Source organism: Pygoscelis adeliae, unplaced genomic scaffold (assembly GCF_000699105.1).
Source record: "Pygoscelis adeliae isolate BGI_AS28 unplaced genomic scaffold, ASM69910v1 Scaffold304, whole genome shotgun sequence".
Classification (NCBI taxonomy): domain Eukaryota; kingdom Metazoa; phylum Chordata; class Aves; order Sphenisciformes; family Spheniscidae; genus Pygoscelis; species Pygoscelis adeliae.
The window spans coordinates 892,535-916,584 of NW_008824558.1; the positions used below are offsets into that span (position 1 = coordinate 892,535).

Consider the following 24,050-nt stretch of genomic DNA (forward strand, 5'->3'; position numbering starts at 1 on the left):
TTCCCATCAAAGTTTCCACCCCTATACTGTGAATGGTAGGTGATGCTTTGGGAGTGTATGGGCACATAGAAGAGGGGATTCTTGTATCTTTTCAGGAATAAAATTGCTACTACTAGATCTCATTACAGAAGTCAATGATCCTATGTACTAAGATTAAAAAAAAAAAAAACAAACAGATTTGATAATCATTCCTTTTTCCTAATGTAATTGAAGGAACCTGTATCTGAAAGACTAGAAGAATGCTCAAATTAATGATATGCTACTTTATTATTATTATTATTAAATTATTATTTTTGGATTTACACAAGATTCAGTTCCTTAAGAGGAGTTCAAATCTGTCTAGAACCCAGATTAGTGTAGTTTTGTGTATGCGAGTGAACGCAAGGGAAATCACTTCCTTACCACTTCTCTATTCTATCAATAAAAATCTTTCTCTGAGCACATTCTAATACACAGATCTCTGAGATCACATTAGGATAGTTGAAAGTATCCTGCTCCTATGTTGTTTTTCACATTGCTGCTACTTTCTACTGTACAGAAGGAAATAGTAGCCACAGGATGTAAGAGAGCAACTGAACCAGATGCGACTTGAGCATCTATTGTAGAAAGTGGCTGCAATGTAAAGGAACCGTTTCCTCTGGCTACAAAAGTGAGGCATGATAATAGCTACCTTTTTGCAGATAGGCAGCCCTCAATTTCAAAATCAAGTTTATAGTATCCTGTCTGGCTGATTAATGACACATCCGTTCGCCAGAATGAAGCTGTAAGAACCAGCTTAGTGTAGTGCTGTGAAAAACAAACCAAAACCTGATTCAATTCCACCTAACCCACCCACCTCAGTCTCCTTGCCAGCTTCCTGGCTTTAATTGCTCTCTCCGATCTCGCGAGTGAGTGCCTCCCACAAAGTGTTTTCCAGCACCTTTCTGAATCTGGTTTCTTTCACAGGCTTTGCATTTGGATTCCTTCACATATTGCCAAAAGCTCGCAGTCCTTTCCTCAAAGTCCCAAAACCCCCCAAAAATGCTTTGCTTACCTTTTTCTGGTTCTTTCTTTGACCCAATTCGCCTTACAGACATAAAGCTGAAAGAATGCCATGACAGCCTAATTTCCTTCAGGAGTATGCGAGCAATTAATATTGTTTAAAGAGCTGATGAATCTGTGAATTTCTAATTCACATGAGCATATGCTATTTCTATTCAAAGTTTATTTGCTAACAAGGGCTTGTGGAAAATTTATTATTTCACCGAAGAATTACTCAAATTCTTGAGTGCAGGCTAATGAAGAAGAACTGTTACATAAACCAGAGCCAAGTTTTACACATTTAGGTCTTAATCAGAAACTTGTGCAATATTGTTTACATAATTGTCCAGATTCAAATTTGGTGGTTATACCACTTTTCTTAAGTCTGAATAGATGCCATGGTACGTAATAAGCACTCATATTCTGATCAGGATCATTGTCAATGAAAGAGATTACTGACTAAAGTGTTTATTTATGGACAAAGATAATAGAGGTGGACCATGGAGTCAGTAGGACCATCGTTCTTTGATACAGAGTTTAGTGAAATGAATGTGATTATGTTGAAGTACCAGTGTAGCCTTCACACTAATACTTCTTATCCAGTGTTTGCCTCTCTTCCTATTTTCCACACCCACCATGCCTTTGTATGATTAACTATCAATTTATATGAAAAATGTCACTTATGCTGTTGCACCCTGCCCCTTTGATTATGACAAACTGCACTAAGTCCCACTTTGTTGTGTCCTGTATCTCCAAATGTGAGTCGATGCATACTCAACAGAGATATTTTGTCTTCAAAAAACAGCTTTTTATTCTCCTGGTTTCAATTACGCGTTAAATTCTGAGATTATAAAAAGATATGATCTCATTGCTTAAGTGTCTCCAACTACCAGCGGATTAAAATTATCTTATTCAACAGGCAAAATGCAGTATTTCACAGCTCTTTTCAACACAATTGCAGAAGTCTTAATGCAATATTGGTAGCTTTTACATCCACATTGTGCTGCTTTTTAAAAAGGCCAGATGGGAAACAAAAACATACTGGCCATGTCAACAGAGCTTTGGTGGTCCCTCTTCTATACTGTAGTAATAAGACATAGAATGTTCAAGTCAGCCTTCCACCAGGGGAGGGAAAAATTATTGAGAAACTGGGTATTTACAGTGATGCCTGTCTTGTTTACAGTAACTTGTGTGCAAATGGTGACCAGAGAATAGCCAAGAAAAATGTATTTTGGAAATCTTAGTGCCAGTAACGATGCCCAGAGATTGAAATATCCAATAAATTCTGTTAGCAGGAACTTCTTGAACAGTCCCTATATCGTAAACATCAAACCTCTTCAAATGTTGCACTTGAGTTACCTGCAGAGGGTGTATCAACACCCCCAGGGAAGGTTGTGTTAGAGGATTGGTAGGCATATCTTTCTTTAATATTGTTACATGTCTAAAGGTCAATAAAACTGACTGGAGTCATCTTAAGCATAAATACTTATAGTAGCCCCCAGGGACTATGTATATATTAAAGTTGCTTTCTAGGTTGACATCCATAATAACTTATCTTAACTGTTACTTTTACTTCTATAGAAGTATAGTTCTACCTATACTAAAACTGGCATGGATATATTGCGATCACATCTTCTCTTGCAATGTAGCACATATTGTAAGTACTCGAATGAAAAAAGACTTATTATGTATCTGGTTTGAAGTAAGCACAAAGATAATTCAAAACATTCGCATTCTCTTGTGTTCATATAATTTAACTGCTTAGAGTCCCATAAATCATCACTTCATGGGCCTTAGGATTCTGCTTCAGTGGAATTTGTTGGGTAATATCAAAAGCAACTGAACAAGTTAAGAATTAAATACAGCTTCCAATCTAACTGTAGCATTCAATACTGAATTGTCCACATAAATTGTAATTGCTTTCTAACAGGAAGCAAAAGATGTTTAATCTCTTTCAGAAGAAGTAGAAATTAGTCGTTCACAGATCAAAATCTATTCATATGCAAAAATTAGTCATCTATAAATTGCAGCTGCTTTCAGATGCAGTGTTAGATTACTCACTACACCCTGAAAATAACTGCAAACCAGTAGAGAATGCTTATGTATATGTCTTTCAAGTTAATTACTTATGCAAAAATGCATCTGTTGGATGACACTGATGAAGCTCATGATTTTTCAAATATTTCCTTGTCCTACACAGTGATTACTCAAAATGTATCTGTTCCGAAAGAAACTCATCAAGAATCTTTCAACAAAATGCTTTTTCGTTGGAAAATGAGATTCAAAGCCAAAAGTTTTGCATGGAAATTATTTATTTTAGTGAAGCTTTTGTCAGGAAAGGTTTCAGTGTTCCAAGACAAAGTTTCTGGTTTACATGAGACATCCCTTCGTTCCAAATTATCAAATAATGGAGGCCAATTGCTTGGGACAAAATAAGTTCCAGGATTTTACTCCTATTCATGTGTATTTATACAAAGTAAACCAGTTCCATCAGGAGAGACTGAAAGACCTATTGAAAACCAGCCACCAGAGCTGGGTTTGGGTATCCAACTTGGTTATTGCAGAACCTGAGGACCTAGCATGTAGAGAAGCTACCTAGCATGTACCCCTAATGTTTGTTTTGTTTTATTGACAAGCTTCAAAAATGGTCTCGGCTTTATCCTCTAAAACTTCCTAGGGGGCTCTTCCCAAAACAATTCCACCCTGTGATTAAGTAACTTCTAATCCAGAAAGAACTGTTTTGCAGATTCCAAATACAGTTGCACCATTAGGGGACTCAAGCTAGGAAATAGGAGATGTGCAATCATTACAGTTTAAATAAGCCTGGATTCCTCCCTTCAGATAAAAGTAGTAAAAGAAGTAAAACTAACTTTCTTTAAAGCAGAAGCATCCTACTTGAGCCTTTTGTATACAGCACCACAGCAATCCCCATTTTTCAAGGGTTTTCAATTAGCTCTTTCTCCCCTAGCACCATCCCCTTTCATACTAAGTAGAATCTAGAAGACCAGATTCCTTCCTCTCTAGTGTGCTTTGTGATGGGAAAACAAATGGATCATAATTCATTTTCTCTTTTCCCCCTCATAGTCTAGTCTTGGAGACATCACTAAAAAGGAGAGATTAAACCTTTTTTTTTTTTTTTTGTTGGGGGGGGAGCGGAAAGAATGAAGAAAAAACAAACCCAACATATATATTGTTTCCTGAATTCTTTTCCTATATCTTAATGACTGAGTTCTATGTCTTCTTCATGCCACTTTCTGTAGTTTGATTACTTAATCTTCAGCTAGCACTCTTTGTACTAGCTATGCATAGGCTCTCAGTGTTGAATAGCTGGAGGATATCTTCAACTATAAATTCGGTGCTGGTATTGCAGAATTAACCTCAAAAGGCACAGGCTGGATCCCAAAATATCCCGAGGAAGAAAACTTCCACAACAACAACAACAAAAACAAGAAAAGCCTATGGAGTGTGTGTGTGTGTGTTTATCTATTTATTTGATTATCCCAAGCACTCTGAACTTGAGTCTGTAACGTTGCCAGTTCTCCTAAATGTATAGAATGCAATTTGCCTTTGGGGTACAGGAACTTTTGAAACTGCCTGATAATAAAGGCTTCCAGTAACGCCTCACATTCTGTTCCACCATCCTATCTGCTTACATCAGTTAGCGATCCACCTGATGACAACAACCCTCATCAATACTCATGGTAGCCAGCTTTCATTTAATCATGGTTTTGATGCCCTTATTTACATGCTGCCCTTATTTACATTTCTGTTCCTTGTGAGTTGCAGTGTGCACCTGCTTTTACCACAGGCTTGAGATGGCTTCTAGACTGGATGGAGTCCTCCAGTCAAATAGAGGAAATCCCAAGTATTCTTCAGTCCACCCTGAGAGGGAGAGCAAAGCCCAACTGACCCACTGTTTGCTGGAATGGTAGGGAGAAGGGACGAGGGCTGGCCTGGACTTCTGGACACTTTCTGCTTCTTTTCATCCTATGAGGGCTGCATTAATGATTCTGCTTCCCATTTAACCTCAGCTGAAAAAAATCATATTGGGTACTGAAGGAGAGAAAGAAAGGGCCATCTGCCTTGCGAAGTAATGATCTAGATGCTCTACCCCAGGAGATGGGAATAGTAGATAGTCAAAGGAGATTCCCACGGCCAGGGCTGAAAATGATGCGAGAACTGGAGCTGCTGGATTTCCAAAAGGCTCGCTGGATCACAGGACAGAATCATTCTACTCTTGGTAGAATAATGAGAATTAACAACTCTGTACTGTCAAAGTTCAAAGGAATTGGTCAGGGACTATAGTCTGTTCCTCAAGCCAGACCAAGATTGTATCATGCATGAGCCATACCGCTAACTATATGTGGAAGAATTTCCCTTTGCAGGATTAAACACTGAGTTGTTATACAACTGGCTTCAGGAGATCAGAGCTTAATGCAAACAAAAGCTTGTATGTGGCCAGAGAATTCAAGATAAGTTGTTGCCACGTAACTTTTTATTTTAAACTTCCCACTGGAAGTCTTCATACACTTTCAAAACAGATTTGTAAGCAATACTACTTGCTATTCTCCAGTACTCCTGGAATGTTATACCTCAACAGTGTTTAATTGTCCTCCCCATTAAAGATGAGTCAAAGAAAGAGAAAACTGTATGTCATAGGACAGTTGGAAACAAAGTGGTCATCACCTTTATTCTTTAGGGAACTTGCTGATTTGTGATGGCATTTGCATTTGATGCTTCTCAGACACTTACAATTTTGGACCAAATAGCCTCTATAAAATAATGTCAGAGGGGCAATCGAGGATCTCTGTTACTACTGCAACATGAGCTGAGTGTTAATTTTCTTCCTTTTTCGACAGGCCATGGGGAAAACAGGGCTGCTAGCCAGAAAAGTGCAATGTTCATAGTATTATAATGTCATCTCACTATGCTGAGAAGCGAATAACTCTTAATTTTGAGTCTGTTTATGTTTTGGACAACAAAAGCAAACCATTTATGCTGGAAGCATGCTAGTGAAACTCTTCCTAGGTAGACATACGAGATTTTACAGATGTCTGGAACAAATGTACAAATGCTATGAGTGGTAAGAATGCAAAAAAACCCACCAAACTTAAATCAGAACCAGTTTTTCCTAGTGGAAAAGGATATGCATGTATATGCTTTTGGAGAGCATGCTCTTCTATGATGAGTTTCTCTACTGCTTACCGAGAGTCATTTGCCCTCTCTGTTCCCCATGCCCCATAGCAAAGAAGGGAGGCAGATGCCTCAGATGAAGGAGCATGTTATTTGCAGGTGGGACTCTCTTACAGGTGTGAAGTTTACTGTGCATGGACACCTACATCTGCTTGGCCCAGGAATGTCAGTGAGGTTTACTCCTGCCTGACTTCCATGGTACACTTTGCCTCTCATCCAGCAGAAGTGGAATAACGCTTATATAGCTGATTCATGGCTGAAGTGGGAACTTTATGTAGTAAATAGTTCTGTTTCCTATTCTAGTACGCTGTTTAATCCTTCTTCCTGTTCAAAGTGTTAAAGGGTTTTTTCCAATGTTTTCCAATGCCTCACTCTTCATTAATACAGTTTGTTGGTTTGGGGTTTTCTTTGTAGCTTTCCAGTGTTAGTAGGCATTAGAGATATTTTTCTTGTCGATATTCCAGTTATGTCCAATGCTAGCAGGAATTCTGGCTTATGAATATGTTCCTCATATAACCAATGTTGATGCCTCATAAACAGTTGAAAGTGTTGAAAGAACAAGGGAAGCATGCCTGTTTCCATTTTAAGGATAGAAAATTGAGGCATCAGGAGGCTATGGACCCTTACTGAACAAAACATTTTCCAAATATGTTTCAAAAATATTAGAATGGAGTCCTGATTACAGTAATACCCAGGAGTCTTGTGATGTTTAGCTTATCTTTGCTTCATCCTTCCTCACTGAGGTATGGAAGTGTAAAGTAAGAACAAAGAGCAAGACTGAAAACTGGAGACTAAAACCATCTCTAATGTCTCACAGAGATAACCTCTGAGATTGCCTTTGCAGCATGACCTACCTTCCAGAGGCTTCGAACCTCTTGGTACTGCTTTGGGCGTAGCTGGAGCATATTCTGGTAAACATGCAGTGGGTTAGCAGCCTGCAGAAGGGCAGTAGGTATGGGTGCTCAGGTGGGTTGTGCTTACAGCTGCTCTGGAGATGGCTCTTTCAGAGCCCTTTAGACATAGCCCAAGTACATGGACATGTGCAAAACTCACAGCAGAGCTGATGATTTCACCTTAGTCTTTCTAGTTCAGCGTTGCCAAGTCCTGTGACTTCCTTGAATCATGCAAGTGTGGTGAGGACTGGTATCAGTCTTGTGAGGATATGAGAAGTTCCAGCCCCACTGTGGATTTCAGCCCTCCGCAGGACAGAACTCTTCTGAAAAGCTGCTTTCCTTCTTTCTGTACTGCTAGAAGCAGTGGCAACAGTAAGGCTAGGACAGGAAGCAGAACTGACCCGCCTGTTAGGGAGAAGAGTGAAATGTAGGGGTGTGAAAGAGCTCTTGAATTCGAGGTCAAGTAAATTTGAGAGTGGTGGTGATAACTGAGACATATGCTATCCCCTTATCTTTTGGGGATAGCTGAGGGAGTAGAAACAAAGAACCCTCCCCAAGGGACAGATCTAATCCTTAAACAGGATTTTTTTTTTCCTTTTGGTGTAATTGCACAGTTTTGATTCAATGATTTTGAAGCTATACAGATGTGGCTAACAATGGATATTCCCTGTTACTGCCTTGCTACTTCACAATTTTTCCCAACTGATGCACTTTCACTAACAAAGTAATTTTGGCGTTCTTGAAAACCTCTCTTGTGTTTAACTTAGTCTCAGAGCCAGTAAAGCATTTAACATCTGCTGAAGCATATTTCAATTACTCACCTAAGTGACTTGATGAAATAGTTTCTGGTAGAGCCACAATTTGAGCCCTTCATTGCTTTAAATCCAATGCCTTTGTAGTTGTTGCTCATTATAATCTAAAATTTGCTATAGTATTGTTGTATATATTTTTATTGTGCATTTTATCTTAAAACCGCATTAATTCCTTACTAACACCTAGTTCTATGAAGAGAATTAAATGGCATTAAGCATCACACTTGAATATTCAAGTACTCTAGAAGAAAAGAAAACTGGAATTAATGGAGCTGGATAATAAGAGTAACTTCAACAACCAGGAGCTATGACAGGCTCCAAAGCCAAATGAGGCTGTTGCTGAACTCCTCAATGGTGTTATGATGTGGTAGAAAGAGAAGGTAACACAGAATCTATTTATGGGCTAATTTAAATTCAAGACCAGTTCTAAAAGACAGACCTGGCAAGTCATGTGCAGCTCATACCAGGGCCACTTTTTCGTTTTCTTTTTTCTTAAAGGAGATTCTAAAACTTTTTTTCTTTTCTGGCCGTATTCCATGCTGGAAGGAGCAATGCTCCTCTCATGTGGTTTGAAATATCCAGCCACTTGTCCAATGATCTCATGCACCAGGGGCATATGGAATGACGCTCTTTGCTTGCATTAGTGTATTAGCACACTGCATACAGCTATTAATTTTCTTTAACCATTCACAGCTCAGCACTGTGGTGTGTGTTTTCCAATATATTCTAATGGAAAACTTGAAAGTTGTTTTTATTTTCTCTTTCTGGCTTCCTTAGAACTGTTTTAGGATTACATTTTTAATAAGATCTCTTCAAAATACTTCAGACTCTGGAAAACCTTTTCCTGGAGCATATTACTATAGGAGTGGGAGTGCAGGCTGGCAAAACTGAAATGCAATCCACTGTCCTCTGCTGCATCTCAGATTTCCTGGGTACCTTTATTTACAAGAACATATGGTAGAAATGCAACAGATCAAAAATCCTTCATATCTGAGAAGTCATGAACCTCCTTCATGAGGACAGAACCTCCTAATGGGGTTGCTTAACACTCCCATATCTGTTTCTGTCCTTGAACAGAAGAAATTAAGTGGCTACATGATGATGCATTTAATGCAGAGTAACTTTTCCAGAAATGAAGGTCTTATCCATTACTTCCGTGCAGTTCTTTGCACTGTTATGCCAAGGTTAGTATAAGATTTTTCTACCGTGGGATACTGATGTAAGCATCAAATGCATACAGATAAATGCTGCCCTTGACCTGATTCAGTGCACTAGGGCTAACCTTTTTGTTGGTTTGTGTTTTTCCTAGAGTTTCACCGAATATAAATTTTTCAGTTTAAAAAAAGCAAGGATTTATTCCATGTTCACACTACATCACTCCATGTGACTCCTTCTGTGGCTATTTTTGTAGCCTGCGGTCATATCACTTAGTTCCTAGAATCAGGATGATAAATTTTAACACTGAACATTTATTTAGTTAGTAAGCTTCTGTATTTTTTTGACTGCAGAGTTCCTCATTTTACTTCTCTTTTGAGCCTGGCTTTTCTGTAAACTGTCTGTTTACTATGTTGGGTGGAGTCTGCTATACTTTCCAGAATACCTGCATGGGAAAATGTTAGTTCTCTTTCTTCTCCCCCCCCCCCCCCCCCCCCCTTTTTTTATTTTCCAGTGGTTGTTTTGTTGGGGTTTTTTTGTGAGCAGTCTGGGATGACAATCCTGTGTGTGCTTTAAACTTGGTTTTTTAAAACATGCTGTACACTTTAATGCCGTTTTGTGTTGCCAAGAAAAGCGCAATGTATAAACAAAAACTCTGAGACCATCATCTTTTTATATACTCTCTGTATCTTTATTCCAGAAGTTAATACCCCAGATGTTTCTTTAGGATACACCTGTCAAAGATTTTCAGGTTATTTGCAAAATTTTTGTAAATACAGAACAGCTTTTTAAGCCTTCAAATTAAACTGGATGGTATTTCTGCTTCACTGTAAAAACTATTCTAAGTATTTTTATGTCATACTGCTATTTTTTCCCTCCAGTTTCTGGGTGTTGGAGAAATAACTGTGTGTTTATCCTACTTAATTAAACAAAGGTCAAGCAAGGCAAAACAGAATTTTGTGAGGATTTTGTGAAGGAACAAGAGCATCACTAAATCTGAGCCATAATTTTTTCTAAAAAGCCTAGGCAGTCCTGGATTAGCAGATCAAGATTCCAACAACTATGGATCATTCAGAGAACAGATCTGGATCTAAATCTTGTGTCCTGAATCCTTTTCAAATTAGGAGATGCACACGATTTAAACTGTAAGTAATGTATATCAATAGATAGATTACTTATTCTTCGTCATCAAACTAGTCTTAGTCAGAACCCTGTACTTTAGGCACATTTTGGAGGCAGAAAATCTGCCCATTTGGTATTTCAGTAACTGGATTAAGAGGAAAGTAATCGACTAGCCATTCAGGATGGAAATCAAGCAAAATCAGATCAGCACAGATCAGAAATAGGAAAGGGAAGAAAATGTCTTGAAATGACTTAACTGAGATGCTGTCACTTAAAAGTGACAAACTGTGATAATATTTTTGTAATATTGGCTGCATTTTGTAAAAGTAGAAATTAATTTCAAAACAACTGTATATACACCTTTTTGGTGGGAATTTGCTGTGTAATTCCATCATACTTCATGTACTTGCTACTTATAGTAAAACATTAAGATCTGTATTTTAGTATTTCAGAGATGCATGTAAGTTGAAATCTGGTAATTCAGTTCACAGATGTCATCTCTAAATGTGGTAGTCAAATTGTGAGAAGTCCCATTACACAAATGGAAGGCACTTGCTTTGTAAATTCGTTCTAGAACTGTCCAGTACCCCCTGTCAATAGGGTACACGTTCTGCTTTAATTGTGGTCTGTACTGAGATAATACAAACCTGAAATCTTGACATGTACGAATATTTCAGTATTGTTCAACTCTTGCATATCTCACGTAGCCGTAAGCGTTTGGCAGTATAGTGAAACTGCAAGGTAACTATTGCCAAGAAGTAAAGATTATTTTTTGTTATACAGTGAGGATTATGGGGGGAAGTTGTATAGGTGGATATTAAACCAGCAGATTGCCAGCCTTTGCCTCTCAATTTTGTTCCCAATCTCCCTCATTAATTCACCATGTGCCCTTAGGCAAATCAATCTGTTTTCGTTTTGAAGTAACAGCTAAAAGGATAAAATGCTTGCAGGTGGTTTAAAGATGCTATTCTAGAGACTCAACATAATCTACTGATGTTAATAATAATAAAAAAAGAAGCTGAAAGGATCTTTCCCTCCAAACCTAAGAAGGATAAATGGCAAAAGTTGATTCTAAATGAGAATTTAAAAGCCCTTGGCTCTGGTATTTTAAATATAAATTCATAGTAAGGTGAACACAAAACCCAAAAGGCAACTTACAGAAAGTATAAAACTATAAAAGACTCAAATGCACAGAAATAGAAAATCGGCCTCTAATTCAGGAAAACCTTACATTGATTGCTCTAACGTGGGAGGTCATAATAGGGGAAAAACACTTGTTTGTTTGTTTACAGCACTCTTCCTAATCATCTCTCACTGGATTTGTTATGGTTTATGAAGTGCTGTGAGTACCTAGGATAGGAAATGCCTACAAATACACACCAGAGTACTTACCTCCTGAGTTTGCCTAATTCTTTTCCAAATCTATCATTTTAGTCCCTATGAGATGACTATGTAGGCATGTGAGAGGTACTTGTCTTATAAAAATAACTTCATTTTTCTCTGTCATCCTTTTATTTTCCCAGCTGAAGAGTCCTAATCTAGTTAGTTGCTTATCATGTAGAAGCTGGTTTATAGCTCTAAAAATCCCTGCTGCCCTTTTCTGCTCCTCATTTAATTTTATTAAACATATATTCTGGCACAGGAACAGATCTGCATGCTGTATTAAAAATGTGGGTACATCCTTGATTTATACAATGCAGTAAGTACTCTCTTCTGTTTTGTTCTCAGCTCTCACCCTAAATTCCTAACATTGTTTCTCGTCTTAACCATTACTAAGCACTGAGCTGGCATTTTTAGGGGGCTATTCACAGTAAATCCCACATCTCTATCTGGCTAACAAGAGCTAAACCAGAACCCCTTACTGTTTACAAATGATGTAGGTTGTCTTTTCCTAGACTGTTGCTTTGCATTCACTTGCATAAGATTTAATCTACTATTTCAGAATCTAATATTGCGCTTTTTCAATGTATATGTTTTAGTCTCAACTATCTTGAAAAATTGTGTTTATCAGCAAACTTTCTTGCCTTCCTATTTACTCCTATTGTTCGTTTTTATAACCTTTTGAAGAAGTCATATGTTCTTTTCTCAAACCAGACAATACCTACAGTGTAAGAAGTAAATTAATTATAACATGGAATTTATGAACAATAGACAAAAAACTAATTTAGCAACTTCAGCTCTGATTGTATATCATAATATTGTGGCTTATGTCAGTGTGATAAACAGACGAGTGAGAAGGTATAGACTTTGAGATATACTTTGCATACGCAAAAAGATACTCTTTCTGGGATCACAGAGTTTCTAACTACTCTGGCTGCAGTTTCACAAGCCAAATAATTGGATCTGTAGGCTGTTGCCAAATGGGGAGATTCCAGTCTGCACACCTCATCCACTAGCTGAGCCTTCCTGCTCCTTCCCTTGCATTGATCAAGAAGTGCTGGGACTGTGAGATTAGTCATGAAAACATAAAAATCTGACTCGCCATGCAGTGTCATGACCGCTAGATCCAGTGTGAGAGAAGGGGCAGAAACGTGCAGTTGGGGCTGAAAGGGGAAAAAGGGACTGTCCCTTTGGCAGCAGTATATAATTAGACTGTGTTATATGTATTGTGAAATTGCACCTAAGCCCTAAAGCATAGCAGTGCTCCTACTTTTTCGTTACAGAGGAGAAACATGAGGTGCAGAGAACTTAACAAAATCCACACTTTTTCTCCATGTGACAGTCAGGAATGTAGCCCAAATGCTCTGATGCAGTATGAAGCTTTAACCCTGGACAAAAATCATTAACTGCTTGTCTGCGTTATCAGACCTGTGACTTGCTCTGAGCACGTCATTTGTGATTGTTATGCAGGTTAGTGTTTATGCTGAAAGTGAAAGCCTGTGTCGGGAAACTAAGCCAAAAAATGGAAAGTTTTCTCTAATAAAGTATAAAGACTGACTCAGTTAAATCTGTCTGATAGTGTCTAATTCTAGTAAGAGTAACTTGTAAAACTTTTTTAGCCTAATTCTATAACTTCTATGACTTGAAAAACCCACTGCAACCTCTTAATGCCAACTGCATTTATCTATTTATAATTCTCAGTGAGAAAGCGTACTGGGTGGCATACATCTAATGCAGTGCAGGTGATGCAACAACTTTGGAACTGATGGCAGTAGTGAAGGTGGGGAAAGAGAAAGGTATGAAGGCAGGCAGTAATTAAGGCTGCCTGATAACAGTAGCCTTTTTGCTCTTTGTTTACTCTTGTAATATCAATGGGAAATCCAAATAACAAGTTCAGGTTAAGCTTAAAAATAAAGCAGTTTAGGCTGTTTGAAGATAGATGCTAATGTAACTGAAAGCAACTGTATAGCATATCAACAGCTGCTTCAGTATGACATAGTGACATTCATAACGACATTCATTTAGTCTAAAATGCTAATGAAGACCAAGGGTGTTATGCCTTGTAGTAAATAGTTGTGGTAAGAATAGTATTAATATGGCCTACTGCTTTAAAAGTTTTTTACTGCGTTAAGTTAGTGTGAAAGAATAATTCTATATTCTCTCCTTCTATGATAAAAGTTTTCCTGAAACTGCTATTCTTTCTTTTCCTTGAATGAGGAATGCAGTATTCAATGTGAAAACTACCTGTTTTCATAAGAAAATAATTGTTGTTTTTAATAACCTACACAAATGATTATTTATAATACTGCTCAACTTTGACTACCTAGCATTTTATATCCTTGCCAAGTCTTCTTTTATAAAACATTGTTTTCAGTATGTTCGTGTTTGGTTTGTTGTTGTTTTTTTTTTTTTTTTTTTGAAAGACTGCTTAGGTTTCTGGCCCAGCAGAACAATTGAGTTTACTCAGGATTATCAAATTCTACAGTACTAGCTACTGCCAAATAGCACTTTCTTACCAAGAACTCAAACTGCAAAGTAAAGGTAATTAGAACATATTGGCTTTTTGCCAAATTCCAAGGTAGGCTTCCTTGGCAAGCATCATCTCAAATGTTTTATATAAGCTGTTCTACTGCAGTTCCACTTTCCTCCAGGAAAAGCTATTTTGTAGAAAGGGAGTCTTATAGAAAGGGAGTCTTAGAAATCCTTACTTCTTGACTATTTTATTATTTATTGTTCCATATCACTATGCAGCAGTAGCATGTTTAGTTGTAAATTCTTTCCATTGCTCACAAAACCACACAAACATCTTGGAGCTTTCCTCGGAGAATTCTTAACTTCCTACAAAAACAAGCAACAAAAGCTATCGGGAAAAGTAACCAGAAGATTTTTAATCACTTGAGTCTATTTCCTATCCCTAAGAGAAACTAGGATTTTCCACATTTAAGTTAAATACTCAAGTGAATTACATGGCCTGTATTAAACTAAATAAATCTATGATCTATTATTTTATGTGAACTATATTGTGTCAAATATGAGAACAGATCCTATTTCTTGCCCATTCTCAAAGACTTCCTAGCATTGCTACAGAAATGGAAATTCTTCTTGAATAGGCCTGTTTTATCTTTTGGTCACTTATATGTGAGATTTCATTGTGTTTTTCAAACGTATGAACTAGGTGCCATGTCTCACTCCTTTTGATAAATGGAAGCTTCTTAAATCCCATGTTTTAAATATAAAATACTAGCTAGCACATGTGTACAATAACTCAATGTCTTTAACTTAAGAGTTTACTGTGGTAACACTCACTACTCTCTTCCAGATACCAGAGGAATTGGGATATATTGTAATATCAGATTTCACCACTTTGAATATTGCAAGGACAAATTGTTACACTTACGGCAGTGCATGATGCTAAAGCTTTGCATTGATAATGTTTAAATACTCTAGACTGCTCTAAGGTGTGTTCAAATGTAAACATAATTGCACTAAGGCTTGGCATACATCGTTACATATTTGTGCATTTAAAAGTAATGGCCCACCTTGGAGAAAAGCTGTAAGCAAAGTGGAATGCCAGGTGCATCTGGAAGAGATGATTTTTCTTTCTTATAGTCAATTTACTGATAGGGAGTTTAGTAAATTTAGTAAATCCTGTCCTCTGATACTGACAGATAATGATTTCTTTTTTTTTTTTTAATTCTTATGTGTTCTAAGGTTGTGTTTGGTTTGTTTTTGTGGTTTTTTTGTTGTGTGGTTTGGTTTCTTTTAATCCCCCATCTCAAAATTCTATGCTAAATCTTGCCTTCCTACATCTCTCTAAGCTATATGAAGATGGGTAGGAAAGCATAATTGTAGAAGTTTAAAAGATGAAGTGTAGTAATTATACATAAAGTTATTACTGAGATTGTATACTTTGATATGCTTTACTACGATAGCACTAAAAATCTGAGGTTAGACCTTTGGTTTCAATGGAAATATCCTGAACTCTCCTAGATATAAACAAAGCAGGTATGAAATGTTAATTTATAATATATTAAATTTATAATAATATATATAAGGTATCCTATATTTCAAATATTCTGGAAACTTGCTTATAAAAATATGCAATAATTATTTTGAACAAAACTGTCTATAATCACCAATACATATTTAAGAATAAGCATAGTTGTGACTATATGTTATCAAATGCTAAACAAAGCCAGGGGGTGGGGGGAGGCAAATAATTTTGCTTGCATTCTTGTCAGCTAAGAGCATGACCCTACTTGAAAACTTGATAAATCAAAACCCATTACTTGGGGAAATAACTTTGTTGCTTTGTACTGAATGTTTCACCAAACTATTTAGTTAAAATAGCTAATGTTGAAGTCTATGATCCTGAAAGCTACAAAAAGTCAGATAATTTACCCAGAGTGTGCTGGGTCAAAGCATCTGAAGACTGCATGCACCAACATAAGATGTCTTTGGTCATATTGTTTCTTATTCACTATATGGCCTTCACAAGAGGAGGAAAAAAAATCTACCTTAGTTTATTTTCAAAAGACAGTCTTAAAAGAGGTGTATCTGTCAAGTATGTCCTGGGGAGATGTCTCAGCAATTGATCCTCCTCAGATAGCAATAATGCTTTTAAGTTTCACCCTACTTGCTTCAGGAAAGATTTAACTTTACTTCAATTACAGAACCATCATAAAGCACCGCTGACCCTATAATACTGGAAGTAATACTCGGTTTAGAATTAAGGTAATAGCATGGCATATATAGAGGAATTAAAATGGTAGTATGTTGAAGTCATCAAACCCCAAGTTGGAATTATAAGTAAATATATATTACATACTGGCAACAAGAATTTGCAATTCCTTTTCCTCCGTCAACTTTATATATATTAAGGGAAAAAATACGCTTTTTTTTTTATTCATTTCCTGTCTCAACATTGGCGTGCGAACATAGAATCAGGTTACTCCAACTCACAAAGATATTAGCAACACTTACTTTATGAAAAACAGGGCTTTAGTCCCCAAAAAAGATCTTGCTTTTTTTTTTTATTCAGCCTTACTATCAAATAAACTGATGTCTCAGCAATAATGTTTTAGCAGTTACTTAAGTTCTTATGTCACTATTCCGTTTAGGTGAAATGCAGAAGAAAGGCTTACATAATTTGTTGCTAATAGAAAGCTTCTGTCTCCACCAGAAATAAGTTTGAAGTTAAGGAATGTCTGAATAAATTAATCTGAATACATCTGAGTATTAGATATACATCTTGAAAGTATTAAAAATACTCAGGTACGACCAGACATGTTGATACTCATTTCTCTGCAATTGTTGAAAGATTTAACAAATCTACTAACACAGCATACTAGAGTTTTGCAGTGAGGCATAGCAATAGACTTGTATGTTTGCATTCCTTTGACCTGATGTCTTTGCTAATTACTGTTTAAGTAATTTAGTTGTTTTGCTCATAGCATTGTTTTGGGTTTTTATTATCTTGCAAAAAGAAATTAAAAAAAATAAGACCAAAATGAACATCATCTTGTATTAGAAGCTTTAAACATAATTAAATTGACTTTTCCATTGGAGGAAAAGCATATCCTGATGCATATAATCAATTCAATTACCACTGTCCAGTCTAAGATAAATGAATTTGTACCAACAACAAAAAAGCCTTAACAAATTACAAATATCTGACAAAAACATCCCCCACCTTTTTAATCAGAGACTAAATTAGCCATATACATATACAATTTTTTTTTAAATAGCATACTTACATTGGTGTATCATCCTACAAAGGTTCACATGGTGAAATCTACTGATGCGTTCTGCTGCTGTCAAAAATAATGCTGATACCTGTAATAGAGATGTGGTCCATTAGCATATACTGAAATTTTCACCAATGCACCTGAGTCTAGCTCTGAAATACTACATACCAGCATGCTTTATACAGATCTGTTATGAACCTGTACGGCTACCAAGCTTAAACAGCTTAATAATAAAAACCTTTCACTGTTGTCATATTTTCATTAGTATACTGTTTCTGAAGTTACATCCTTACAACATAATTTTTAATTGTCATACCCTTCTAAGCACAATTTGCTATATATGACATTGAGGTACAAAGTATCAAAGGCTAGCTAAAACATAGGTATATTGCCAAAGGTAATGTATGCCTTTGATCACCTATCTTTGTTTATCTGAATGTTTGAGATGAACTTGAAAGACAGTGGATAAATAGGCTTGTGCTGAAAGCCAAATACTTTTTTTTTTCTCCTTACTTTGCATAGCTTTTTATAACAGAATCTAGTAAATGAGAGTTCCATTTCTCTTAGTACGTGAATGTATGCACATGGCTAAAATGGACTTTTGTCTTCTTGCTAGATACATTGAACCTTTGAATGATGCCAGGTATTTATTACCTTATACCTGTACTCTAATTAGTCTGGCTTTACCTGGGAATAGCAGTGCTGGAGACCAGCTTGGATAGATACGCTGTCTAGACTGCTTTTGATTCCCTTGTCTCTTGGAATCTACCTTTGATAAAAGTAGAGTGCAATGTCAGAAAGAACGTGAGTGTTTCTGTACACAACACACACAGATGACAAGAAGAATAGGTTCCTCGTCAAAACTATTAAAAAAAAAAAAAAAGTTCAGCTTTTTTTATGAAGAATCACAACAAATAGGATTTATGAAAAGATAAAGGGAAGTCTACAATTTTTTTCTTTTGTTGCCTATCGTCCCTCCATATGTTTTGAACATAGTCAGATATATGCATACATGTACATACATCTTCCTGTTTTACCCTATTGCTACTGATTTGATACTTGTGATTCTTCATAGAAAACTGAAATTTTACTGTCAACCTAATGTACTTTATTACAATGAATAACTGCAAGAGAAACTAAGTATTGAATGCAGTTCAGTTACCACACACTCGAAATTGTCCATTCACAGGAAAAATAATGCATAGCTTGAGGTCATGCCAAATCAGATGATCAGCCTCTTTATGTAGTCCTGTATCAGGTATAATAAAAAAATCTTCTACAGCTGAGCAATTATATATTCAGGGTAGGTTCTAAAAATGTTTGTCAGGAAAGAGCTATTTATGCTTTGTTATTTTTAAACTGTAGTACCTAGCTCTGAATAGATTTTATTGTGGTTAGACTTTTTCAGAAAGTCAAAATAAACCAAATAAACCAGTTTGGTTAGGTTTCAAAAATAGGATGCATGTATAAATCAAAGTGCTGTATTTATTGTCTATGAAGTAAGAATGACTGTTCAAATAGCAACAAATTAAAGCCTAGACTATTATTCCCCCCCCCCCCCCCCCCCCCCCCCCGCCCCCCCCAGCGTCCACATTTATTGACTGTGCAGGTGACACCCATCAGTTCAGCATCTCCACATTAAATTTATAAAACATTATTCTACAATGATTTTCATGCTTTGATATTCTTGGTATACAGTGGTATACCAATTGACTTAGTATGTTTGTCTTACGCTCCTCTTTGAGGCTTCCTAAGTTCTGTCTGTGACGAAAGGAATGTTACCCAGATTCTCTGTCCTTCTATTGGGAATCTAACTGCTATCCCGCCAGCACATTTCCAACTACAGGGAAAAACCACAGCTATGGTTACCTAATAAAATACAATGATACCTGTCAGACACAGTTTAACAGAGATCACTTTGAAACCACACGGCTTTAGTGATACTTTCATTTTTTTATTTTGGTTTTTTTTTTCAGTCAGCTTGTACTGCATTTGCAAACAAATGGGTAGTAGCCAAGGTCCGTAACAGCAAATGAGTCAATGGACGTGGGCTGAGTCATGCAGCAGGGACAATTGTCTGTAAGCAGGACCTGCGCTTTAAATCTCAGGTTTCAAAGTTATGACCAGCATTCTTATGTGTCACAACTTCTTTTCACACAAAATTAAATCTTGGTAATAAGTACTGCAAATGAGTATCTAAAACTCAGGAAAGCAACTTAACTCCTCTGTCCGGAGAAGAGTCTGAGAGAACTGGATGGAGTAGTGCAGTGCCTCTGAATTTTCCTAGAAGCAAATTGCATTGCACTGAAATTGGAGAAGCAGAAATTCTCTGCTGCACTGCATGTAACAAGCCCAGAGACACTGGATATCTATAATACCATAAATTACAGTAGGAGCATATGGAGGACTGAAAACTGGTAGAGAGTTTGTGGAAAATTTTAAGAATGTTTCATGTAAGATTATCAGTGAAGAAAGGCTAATACAACTTTTTTACTCTGAAGTGTTCCCACACAAACTTGTATTGAAAATCTATTGCAATTGATGCTTTCATCAAATATTTTTATTGTTAAGTTTATAAAAGGACAACCCAAGAACTATGTAAGTATAATAGATGGATTATAGTATTAGAGATGGAATTGATTCTGGAAGAATATATGAATCTGTAGAGGATTATAGTCCTTGACAAGGAATTGAATATGTTTTTTAGATAAATATGTTTCTTAAAGGAAAGTGTTAAAGCAGTAAAGAAAAAAAGAAAGGGAAAAATAAAGAGGAGAACTTAAATTTATATACAGAATGAAGTGGTCAACAGATAGGCAAAACTTGTTTGCAGTATTGTGGAGGCAACTATGGCACAACATATTTACCTCAAGCTGTGTCTCGTGTGTGTGTATAAACATAATAAAAGAAATTTTGCATGACAGCTCTTGCTAACTGCCTTAAAGCACTTAAATTGGCTTGACCCTGCAAGTGAATAAAACTGAAGTGAATTTAAAAATAGCTACTGAAGCATGAAGTAATAACAGCATATATGAGGTTTGTATCAGACAGTCCATTCTGTACCATAAAGTACATGACCTTACACTGAGACGAAGATTTACTGAAGAAAATCCTTGGAGGTTAGAACCTGCAGATACACAAGCCTACGCAACCCTGCCTCATAGCCTGACTGACTTCCCCTGAGTTCTCTGTGTGCAGGAGTTGGTTAGATGGATCTGCTTCCAGAATCCAGCCTTTCCAGAGAAGTAATGAAGTCACCACATGCTTAATCTATGACTGATGATAAAGACTGAAGCTTTTGGAAGGAGGTGTCTCTTGTGTTGTGCCTATGGGAAATCAGGTGTTATCTTCATAAGGAAAAGAAAAACTCCCAAGATTTAGCTTCACAATTTGCCTGAAGAGCTGCTGAACAGAGTGGAGAAAGGTATGCACCGTAGCCAGCCCAATAGCAACCACATTTAGTTGGATATGGATAAAATAAAAAGTTAAGAGTTTGTTCAGGATAAACCAACAAAAATAATTAATGTGAACAGACTGTGCTACAGTTTCTGTTCCAGCAAAACAAGTTTACTGCTTTGTTAACAGCTTCATATATAAGATGTCCTATTGTTGTAAAGTAATGTATGCAATTTAAATTCTACAATGCATGAAAAACCCAAGCAAACTATAAATTACATTCCCACCCCTTCAGTGGGGGGAAATAATAAAGTCTTTCAGCTGAACTATAAAATATAAATAGTTTATGTACCACCATACAAATAAGATATTCCTTATCTGGAGTACTTCTCTCTTAGGTTGCTATTGCTTGATTTGTTTGAGGCCGCTTTCTTCATGGCCTCTGTACGTTGGACTTCTTTTGTATCTAAATTGACTTAAATTTTTCCTAAGCAATGTTCTCTTACTCAAAAAAAAAAAAAAAATCTTATGGGGGAGTAAGAGAATAATTTATAGCATATATCAAAATAACATGCAGAAGTATAATGCTTTGAATGTGGCTCAGATTGAATAACCCTGGATAAAATGGCAAAGTTTGTCTATAGCAATCCTTGGCTTGAGGAGTAAGGGAGTAAGATTTGATACCCAAAATTCCATAATAAAGTGTGTGTATATACATTGCTTCTTTTTCCCAGCCAGCATTACACTCCTAGTTCCTGCTACTCATTGTTCTGAGGCTTATAGATACTTCATGTACTGAAGATACAATTAAGGTTATGCGATGCCACTTGAAACACTTTATACTTTTTGAGACTTCCCCGAGTAATCACAGTTAAGTAGACTGGGAATACATGAGTATTGCACATAGCAAACTGAACCACAACAAATAAAGAATAGGTTTAAGTTTTACATGTTTCTTTTCAGCAGTCCGTATTAAAACTCTTCTCAAAGATGGTCACTCAGTATCATCCATCCCATTTTTAACTATGAGGAAACTGAAGTTTGTGAATCTGAGATGGCTTTGCCTGTGTGACATACCCACTGGATGAAAGGGAGTTCCCAAGTCTACAACTACTAGACAGATTTGCCTAGTATCTCAAGATAATAGTAACTGTCACTAGCCCACTCAGAACCAGTGCCACTAGGGTTTACGTCCTCTTTCTAATCACTCCTCAGGCTGCTTTTTGTAGAGGTAGAAAACACTTCAGATAGTGAAAACGTAAGATTTGATTATATGCCTGGACAAATGAAAGTCTAATACCTGGACATTCACATGTTAAACCTATTGTAAACCCAACCACTAAACACAAACATAAACCAGACCAACCTCAGGAAGAATGCTAATAATTTTCAGTTTATTTTGGAAAGTTTGTTCAATTTTTGTTTCCCTTCTACTTTAGTGCTGTAGTGTTTGCATTTCTTCGCTTTGTTTCCTTGTTTGCTTTTCTTTTTCTTTCTTGTTATTATTGTATTTCTTTGCATGTGCTACATTGTTTAACTATCTGAAATTTGCCTTGCTTTCCTCCATATCTGTGTTCATTTGTTCCATGACTACAATCCTTTAAACTTCTTTTAAAAAAAGAGTAGAAGGATCAAACTTTATGAATGGTCTTCTGTCAAAACCACCTCTTCTGGAAGTGGTTATCCCTCTTTTCTTTCCCCTTTTCTTTTTAAGCTTCTCATGGCATGTTCTTATTCATATTTTACAATATTTTAAGCTCCTTTTGCATATTTTGCCAAAATCTGTACTACTGTCTACCATATTACATGGATATGCTTAGTCTTAAGCCACGTGAACAGTTATTGTACACACTGCTTTGAGTTTTTTTGTTTCTCCTGGGCCAACTCCCAGTCAGATACATGGATACGACTCCTGTTAAAGTCATGTACACTGCGTATGTGCATCAGAGGACTCCTTCAGTTTAAATGCGACACTTAAGAGAAAAGCTCTATAAGAATTTGAAAAGAATGATTCACACTTATAAATTTTGTCCTTGGTAGATACCATCTTGGTCTGGATTTGATTTTCTGGGTTTTTTTTGGTAGGTCTGAGCCCATGGCAATGGGGAAGAGAAAAAGAAGAGAATAAGCACTTTTCTTAATAGAAGGGTTGAAATTTCCATGTGGTTTGTCTTGTAAGAGTGCTATGAAAGTTTAGTTACATCTTTCTTTTAGCAATAGCCTCTTAAACTAGAGGCATTATTAGACTGGAGTAAGTGGATAACTTCTACAACATACGGGAATAAAGTACTGAATCACAGTATTCTAGAGACATGGAAATTTCTGTTTCGGCCTTCTAGAGCTCCTCGTTACCATCCCCATTTCAATCTCCTATTACTTGGCAACCACACCTCTTCCTGGATGGCACCAGTAGCTAAAGGCTTTGTATGTTTTTTTTCTTACTCGGTGCTTAGGAAAGGCAAGCCCAACAGTGCTGCTTTTTTTTCTTGCCCATGCTATGCATCTATGAGGTTAATGTGACTTTAGCTGAACTCAAGCCTTGGTTTATATCAGAATGAACCTTCTTCTGTAAAGAAATCCCAAATAAGGCTGAGAGAATTTTGCTGGAGGCTCTTTTTAGAGAAGTGCTTATTTAATTAACAATTAATGTAACTTATATGACTGTAAATGCAAATATGTACGCTCTTTAAACAGTTCTAGGAGAAATGTTTTACTTTGCAATGGCTATCCTTAGAAGTTTTGTTTTGGGATGATAAATTAACTGTTTACCATTTAATGTGCAGCGCTGTACACTTTCAAAGCCTGACCTTGGTTAGTTTGTGGTGCACTGGCAGTACCTCAGCAGACAGCAGAGTCCTTCAGTATCTTTACTCTTACATGGAGGCTGTGCCGAGTTACATGCAGGGGATTGCTGTCGGACAGCTGTTCCCTGTCTCCTCCAGGAAAAGAGGTTGTACGCTATTTTTTTTTTCTTCTTCTCCCCAGATACCTTTCCTAGCAGTTCACACCCCACCCCTCTCAGCACGTACCGCCCCTTGGGAATTTCTGCCTGTTCCCTTCAGAAACAGGGTTTGCTTTTGAACAGGTAAGACTTACGGGCTCTATTCTGGAAGCGCGGCTGAGGCAGGTGTCGGCCCGGAGAGGGGGCGGCCCTGCCCGCGGGGCCCTGCCGGTGCGCGCACCCCCGGCAGCTAGCTCCCTGCCGATGCGCCCCATTTAATTAATTGCCAAACAACTACGAGATTTAGCCTAGGGAGGGCTGAGCGGGGGTCGCGGGGTTGCAGGGAGGCGACTGTAACGCCAGGCTGGCGGCAGGGCCGCGGGTGCCTCTG

At 37.1% G+C, this 24,050-nt stretch overlaps 1 protein-coding gene across 7 annotated transcripts in view; it reads left to right on the forward strand.

The window, feature by feature from the left end:
- Positions 1–24,050, forward strand: part of RAF1 (Raf-1 proto-oncogene, serine/threonine kinase) — an 81,385-nt gene that overhangs the window by 11,727 nt on the left and 45,608 nt on the right. For 4 of the 7 annotated variants that reach the window (XM_009321985.1, XM_009321991.1, XM_009321989.1 and 1 more), the window contains exon 2: positions 23,704–23,803. The exons of 2 other annotated variants lie outside the window; for them this stretch is intronic. The gene's annotated coding sequence lies outside the window, so the exon portion shown is untranslated. Of the gene's footprint in view, positions 1–22,819; positions 22,884–23,703; positions 23,804–24,050 lie in introns of those variants that run through there. One more of the 7 variants, XM_009321986.1, reaches the window with a different exon arrangement.